Consider the following 6,818-nt stretch of genomic DNA (forward strand, 5'->3'; position numbering starts at 1 on the left):
AACTCAGTTTTACTTAGGAAAGAACAGAACTGCTCCATCCCCATGAAGTAAATGGAGTCCGACCTCTTGAACACAGCAATATTAGTCTATGTCTTACACACAAAAATGTTATTTTTCCAAAGTTGAAAAAATCCCCTGACCTTTAATAAGTTCAATAAGTAGACCATGTACAATGTTTCCCTAATAACTTCTGCTCTTCAAAAGATACCACTAAAAGAGGAAAAGATTAAAAAATAGACTGGTAAAAATATTCATGATACATAGATCTAACAATGAGCTTGTATATAGAATATACACAGAACTCCTATAATTGTAAAATAAGATGACACTAAGTATATGCAGTTTACTGTAGGTCAATTATACTCAAAAGCTATATAAAACAATCAGACAAAAATCAATGAAAAAGAACGAAGTGTTAATGGACACAGCACAAAGGAAGACAGACAAATGGCCAAAAAGCACAGGAAAACTTATCACTTCCCTTTCAGGGAAATATAAAATTAAACCACAGGGAGATACCACTACACATCTACCAGAACGGCTACAATGAAAAAGATGGATAATTTCAAGCGTTCATGAGGATTACAGTACGTGGAACACTCATACGTCACTGGCGAGGATGTAAAATGGTACAAACACTTTGGAAAAACAGATGGCAGTTTCTCATAAACATACACTTATCATAAGACCGAGCAATAAAAAGGAAAACAGATCTCCGCACAAAGACTTGTTCACAAATGTTCATAGCAGCCTTATTCAGAACAGCCCAAACTGGAAACAGCCAGAGTGGCCAAGGGTGACCAGATCAACAAGTTGTAGCACATCCAGACACTGAAATACTACAGGGCAACAGAGAGGAACACACTGATAAGATGATGGAGGAAGGGGGAGGGAGGAGGGAAAAGAAGCAGATGGAGGCGGAGAGAGGGGAATAAAAGTAAAGGAGAAATTACATCTAGACCTAGTGAAACTGCAGCACTCCAAAGGATCTTAAAAGCAGCCAGAGAGAAAAGACAGACAATTTACAAATAACAGTTAGCCTGACAGTGGACACTGCAACCACAACAATGGAACCAAAAGAGAGTTGATGAATACAGGATCAACGATCCAGAATTGCGCACCCAGGTAGTTTATCATTCCGGAACAAATTTAAAGGCACACAAAAACTGAGGTTACCCCCAAGAGATGCTCACTAATGGAACTTCTAAAAAATATATCTCTAAGAAGGAAAGGGAAAGTTATCCCAGAAGCCAATTTTTTCAGGTAGGTTTTACTTTCTTCTTCATGCATTTATTGTTTGATTTTTTTTAAATGAGCCTGTATATTTTTACAATACCCAAATTTAAAGGTTAGCTTAAATTAGAACAAAACAGAAATGAAATCAAATACCAAATTTTCCAATTCCCAGAACAACAACTTGTCAGGGCTGATATCAAATTTCCCTTAAAAACCTTAAAGAGTAACTTGAAAGGACATGAAAATTAGGTTTACTTATTCACTCAACAAACATTTAGAAAGGGTTTGCTATGTGCCAGGCACTAGACTAGATCCTGAATTAATATTATGAGAACAAAAAATGAAAGTCATATAATACTGGATTTATGAGTCTTCTAAGATACCTTTATGAAAAGGCCAAAGTCTACACATACAGTGGAGTTACTCTTTGGTGAGGAATATTACATAATAGAGAGTTAAAGGTAATCCAGTTTGGCCTGAGGCCCTTCTGTTTGAAAATGTATGCACAAATATGACCATTTTACACATGAAGTTAATTCAGTGTAAATGATGAATTCCCATATTAAACTGCCCATCTTGCCGTCTGATTTCCATCTCACATTAAATAAGAAAACTGCCTGAGTTCATAGGCAGCACTGAGCATGGGAAGGCACATTGTACCTGATAGTCCCTGGTTTATTTCACAAGTATCAAAGGCTGAGAGCACCCACATTTAATACGTACCAACTGTCCACTTCTGCTCAAAGTATCCACTTGGCAAAACATTTTTAACTGACTTAAACCAGGAGGAGGGCAGCCTATAAAAAGCCAGTTTCTCCACCTCAATATAAACAGTTTCTGGGGGCTTCTTGATTAAAAACAAAGGCAGCATTTGGCATAAAAGGACTGGTGAAATCAGTATTTCAAATAATTTTGAATGGAAACCGTTGGGCTCTGCTCTTCCCAGACATGTGGAAGTGCTTAAGGCAGTAACCTGGCGGAAACAGAGGGTGAGGGGCCTATGATGAAGTGAGGCCACAGCAGAAACTCTAACCACTAAAAAGCAAGGAAAAATTTTTTTTAAAAGTTGATCCACCGCTTCCCATTCAATAGTCAGGCTTGGAGAGCCCTCCTTTCAATCAAAAGTACCAAATAATACGAGAGGTGCAGCCCCAGGAACCTTTAAGAGCCCACCCTCTCCCCTCCCAGGCAACGGTAAGCAACACTTGGAATACCTGTGCACCCAAAGTAGAAAGGACTTGAGCGACTGTATTTGGGGATTATAAGAGCCCTTCTCTTGTCTGTAGCATCTTCAGTTCAAGGGGAAAGTGCATTTCACTAGGCAGGTCTCTGAAATAAGCAAGGCCAGTTACTAAAGCTTTTGCTGTCAAAGCTCTAGCCAAGTACCTACAAATCCATACAACTTTCCTCATCCTCTAGGAAAGCCATAATGCCGTCTTTCCTAAACTGTTCAGTATGCAAAAACTGGGCTCCTGTGTCTTCTCCAGCATTCTCTAACCTCCTCAAGGATGGAAAAAGGTTTTCTTTTCTGATGTCTATCACAGGCACCCTCCTTATAAATACATATCATTTTCCAAATGAATTAAACTCTTCTATGAATATTAGAGCTCAATGAATATTAGAGGATGAATCCCACTTTAAAAAAAAAACTAACCCTTTCAATACTATATTCAATTCTTATCTTCTTAAAACCATTTCCTTGGACAGTTTCTTAAATAAAAAGCAAAACAAAAATATTCACCCAGGTTCCTCATGGTCTTAAGATAATTATGGCATAACTGCAACATACCAGAAGAAAATTATCTAGGATAGATTTTTAAATCTCCTTTTGGTAAATCTGGCCCGCAGAGCACCATTAGTATTCTATTAAGACCTAAGGAATTCAATCCCTGTATAAAATTCCAGAAGAAGACTAACTATGTGAAAAGGGACATTATAAACCTACCTTCAGGATTCCCACAGGGGAAGAACACCTTAAATGAAAAACCACACCCCAACTCACAGGGGGCATGCTACCGAATCTGTGACCCTATGGAGCACAGCTACATCATCACCAAGTATTTCAAGTTTCTCGTCCACAAAGAAGAAAGAAGAGATTCTGGGAAGCCCTGGGCTAGCAGCTCACTATTTCCACCAACACCTCGCCCAGTAAGCCAGCCACTGGCCAATAATGTGTCTCTTCATTTTTCCCAGAAGCAGCTCTATTAGCCAGACATTCTAAAAACACAAACGTTTCATTGTGCTTGGAATAACTCCAATATTGGTGCCTTGCTGCAGAACGATGCTGCAGGAATATAAAGTGAGCCATGTGGACGCTGAACCCACACGAAGAGCATCAGAAACTGTCAAACCCAGAAGACCAACCAACCCCCAGGAAAGGCTGAAGGTAAACCCGGGCCGGAAGACTGTGGAATGTGGGAAGAAGCCAAACGCAGGAGACTTCAGAAGGGCCTGCCTGATGGCAACAATGAGGACAATTTTTAAGGCAAATGTCCCAAAGCTCCCAGGGCCAAAAAGGCCTTTTTTCCTCCTTTCTGTCCTGTTTAGACTGAATAAGAAAAGCAAGACAATGCTGGAAGATGTTCTGGAATGGGCTTGGCCAAGTCACCACAAGCAAAGCGCAGTGAACCTAACCCACTGCTAGGCTGGGGTTTGGCTCTGCTGAAGACCCTGCCTGCTGGGTGGGGGAGATGGGGGTCCCCAAAAACCATGGCTAAGGGGGAACCGTGAAACAGGGGAGGGCGGGGCTGAGCAAGTCAAACCTGGGAAACTAACAAGAAAGACGTCAACAACAATAATAAAATGAAACAGCCAGAGGCCACCATGGTACTCCAGAAGAATCGGAGACAGGCTGAGCCGGCTAAACTATTCCAGATGAAAGGCAATCTCTCCACATCTCAAGGGGCTGATCTGATACCAGGGTCCTCGTTTCTTTGTGCGCCTCACCTCCCTCGTTTCTGGGGGATCCTGCACAGACTCCAGCTGGGCTCCAACTGCCATAAACGACATCCAGACTGATTACGGGGAACTCATTTTTTTCCCCTCAAACAAAACACACACACACACACACACACACACACAAACACACACTCTCTCTCTCTCTCAAAGGTCTAGCAGGATCACACAGCTAAAGTTTCCGGAACTTAAATCGTAAAACCACAATCAGAAGTTGTTGTTTGGAAATGCTCACCACAAAAATCTCTGTCCTTTGCTTAAAAAAAAAAAAAAAAAGGAAGAAAAAAAAAACTTTGCTCTTCATAAAGGTTGGCGGCAAAGAGAGACAAAATCTAACTTAGGCAGAGGGCGTGTTCCTCTTTGTCACCCACCGGGGTCCTCGCGCCAGCGTGGGCGAGCGGAGGGGTACCCGGCAGCGCGGTGGCAGCGGCGCCAAAGGCCACCTCCCCGGTCCGCGGTCGGTCGCAGGGGCCGAGATTGCAGCCGGAGGTCCGGAAGCCGCGTCCGGCGCTGTCAGCGCGCCGGGTGGGATGGGAGGAAGAGGGGGAAGGGCGCCGCGGGGCGGGGGAGGCGAGAGGGGACGCGCGCGGAGCCCGCAGCCCGAGTCCCCGGAGGTAAGAGGAGGGTGCAAGGGGCGGCGCGCAGCCCGGAGGCCCCCGAGCTCCGGCTATTGTTGCCGGGCTGCCCCGGGCCCGGAGGGCGACTCTCCCGCCTCAGTAGGGGAAGCCCGATCCCACCCGCCGCGCCCTCCTCCGGGCAGGACCCGCGGGCCACGCAGCTACCTCCACCCGCTCCCCGGTCGGTCGGCTCCGGGCGCCCGACTCGCACAAGTTGCCGCCAGTCCGCCGGGATCATTGTTCGCCGCGCGCCTCCTACCTCCACGGCGCAGGCGGCTCCGGCTCCCACTCCCGGCCTCCGGGCTCCGCAGCTCCGAGCTCCCGGCGGCCGAGGGCGCGGCGGCTCCGGCTGCGCGTGCGGCGGGGACGCTCGGCTATTAATACCCGCGGGCGGCGGGGGCGGCGGCGGCGGCGCGGACACGCGAGCGGGGCTGGCGGTGGCCGGCCGAGGTCCGAGCCATCAAAGGTGTCGCGGGGCGGAGGGGAGGGCGGAGCAGGCGGGGTGGGTGGGGAGCGGGCTCCGGGTCGCCATGGCCGCCTCGACGCCGGGCAGAGCGCCACTCGCGCGGGGAGGAGCGGCGCAAAGCGGGCGGCGGCCGCGTCCCCGCCCCGCGCGCCAGCCGAGCGCCCGCAGCCCTGCGCCCGCGCCGGCCCCGCCGCCTCCAGACAGGCGAGCGGGAAGTGAAGGAAGGCGAGCCCCTCCCCGGGCCTGGGCCGGCCCCTCAGCGGGGGGAGCCCTAGCGCCGCGCAGCCCGAGCCGCGGGGACAGCAAGAGAGCCACAGCCCCCTCCAGCGTCCGCGCCCGCGACCTGCGCGTCGGCGCGCCCCGCCCCGCTCCGCCCCGCCCCGGGGGCAGGTGCACCGAGAGGCCGCCCGCCCGAGCGCCCCTACCCGGCCGGGCGAGCCCACCTCCGATCCGCGCTTTACTTGGTCCTACGGCTGCAGCCGGTCTCTCCGCTCGGCGCCGCAGGGCCGAGCGCAGGAAGCTCCGCGGAGTGCGCTGCGCCACCAGGGACGCGCCAGTCCAGCCTCTGTGGTTGAAAGCGAGCTAAGGCAGCGGGAGACGAGCGCACGGGCAACACCAGGAGCAGCTGGCGGAGGATCGGTGGCGCGGACTCTGCAGGCTGCTGTTGAGGTTGTGCAAGGGGGAGCCCCGCCCGGGTGCCCACCTACGACTTTACGTTGTCGCGCGGACAGCGGCGCTTCGCAGGGACCCACGAGCACCACCCCTTCCCCGGGGCCACAGGAGCTGGCTTCCGGCACCACCCTGGGCTACGAGGGACTTAATCCCGGAGGGGCAGTTGTCACCTCCCCTCCCCCCGCCGCGGCCCCGCGTCCTCCACCCACCGCGAATCCCCCGACAATCCCCACACCTACTCGCCCCCTCCGAGGACCGGAGCAATGCCCCGCGAGGAAAAGGAGTGAAATAGGTTAGCAGGTTTGCAGATTCCTGTTCAGAGCTCCCGGAACTCGGAGGAGGGAGCAAGGTTCAGGACCCAGCAGGCAGGCACCTAAGGGGGGAGAGTCCCTGTCGCCCCTCTCCAGCTGGGAGCTGCCGCTTTACCACCTCCATCCCCCTTTCCTCAGCCCCTGCTCTTGCCCTTTCTCCTCCTCGCTGTGGATGGGCCCGCTGCACGTGGAGGGAAAAGGACGCGCGGCAGGAGATTAGAAACGAAAGCGACCCTCTGCTAGATGCCGAGGCTACTGGGCACCCGCCCCTGACGGCCGCTGACCCCAGAACCCTGGTCGTTTTGCGCCTTAGAGAAGTTTTCGATCTCCAGCCTGGAGGCAGGTTTCTTGGGAGAGGCCACGACTGAACTCAAAGAGGAGCAGGACAGGGGCCCCCGTGGGACAGTGGGTCCACACGAGAACACGGTGCCTGAGAAGGACGGGGGCACCTGTGCGTAGCTAGTGTGAGTAGTTTCTGGAGCAAAGAGACATATTTTGAGTTTGAGGTGCTGAACTGTATTTTATTTTTTTTTAACGCCTGTATACTTGGAGAAGGTAGAA

At 51.1% G+C, this 6,818-nt stretch overlaps 1 protein-coding gene across 2 annotated transcripts in view; it reads right to left on the reverse strand.

Annotated features, from left to right (window-relative positions):
* Positions 1-5,500, reverse strand: part of FARP1 (FERM, ARH/RhoGEF and pleckstrin domain protein 1) — a 288,333-nt gene extending 282,833 nt beyond the window's left edge. Inside the window, exon 1 of one of the 2 annotated variants that reach the window (XM_027115951.1) lies at positions 5,068-5,500. The gene's annotated coding sequence lies outside the window, so the exon portion shown is untranslated. Of the gene's footprint in view, positions 1-4,973 lie in introns of both variants that reach the window. The other variant, XM_027115952.1, reaches the window with a different exon arrangement.
* Positions 5,501-6,818: the final 1,318 nt, after the last annotated feature.

This window comes from Aethalodelphis obliquidens, unplaced genomic scaffold, assembly GCF_003676395.1.
Source record: "Aethalodelphis obliquidens isolate GAN/ISIS:26980383/991018 unplaced genomic scaffold, ASM367639v1 scaffold15, whole genome shotgun sequence".
Classification (NCBI taxonomy): domain Eukaryota; kingdom Metazoa; phylum Chordata; class Mammalia; order Artiodactyla; family Delphinidae; genus Aethalodelphis; species Aethalodelphis obliquidens.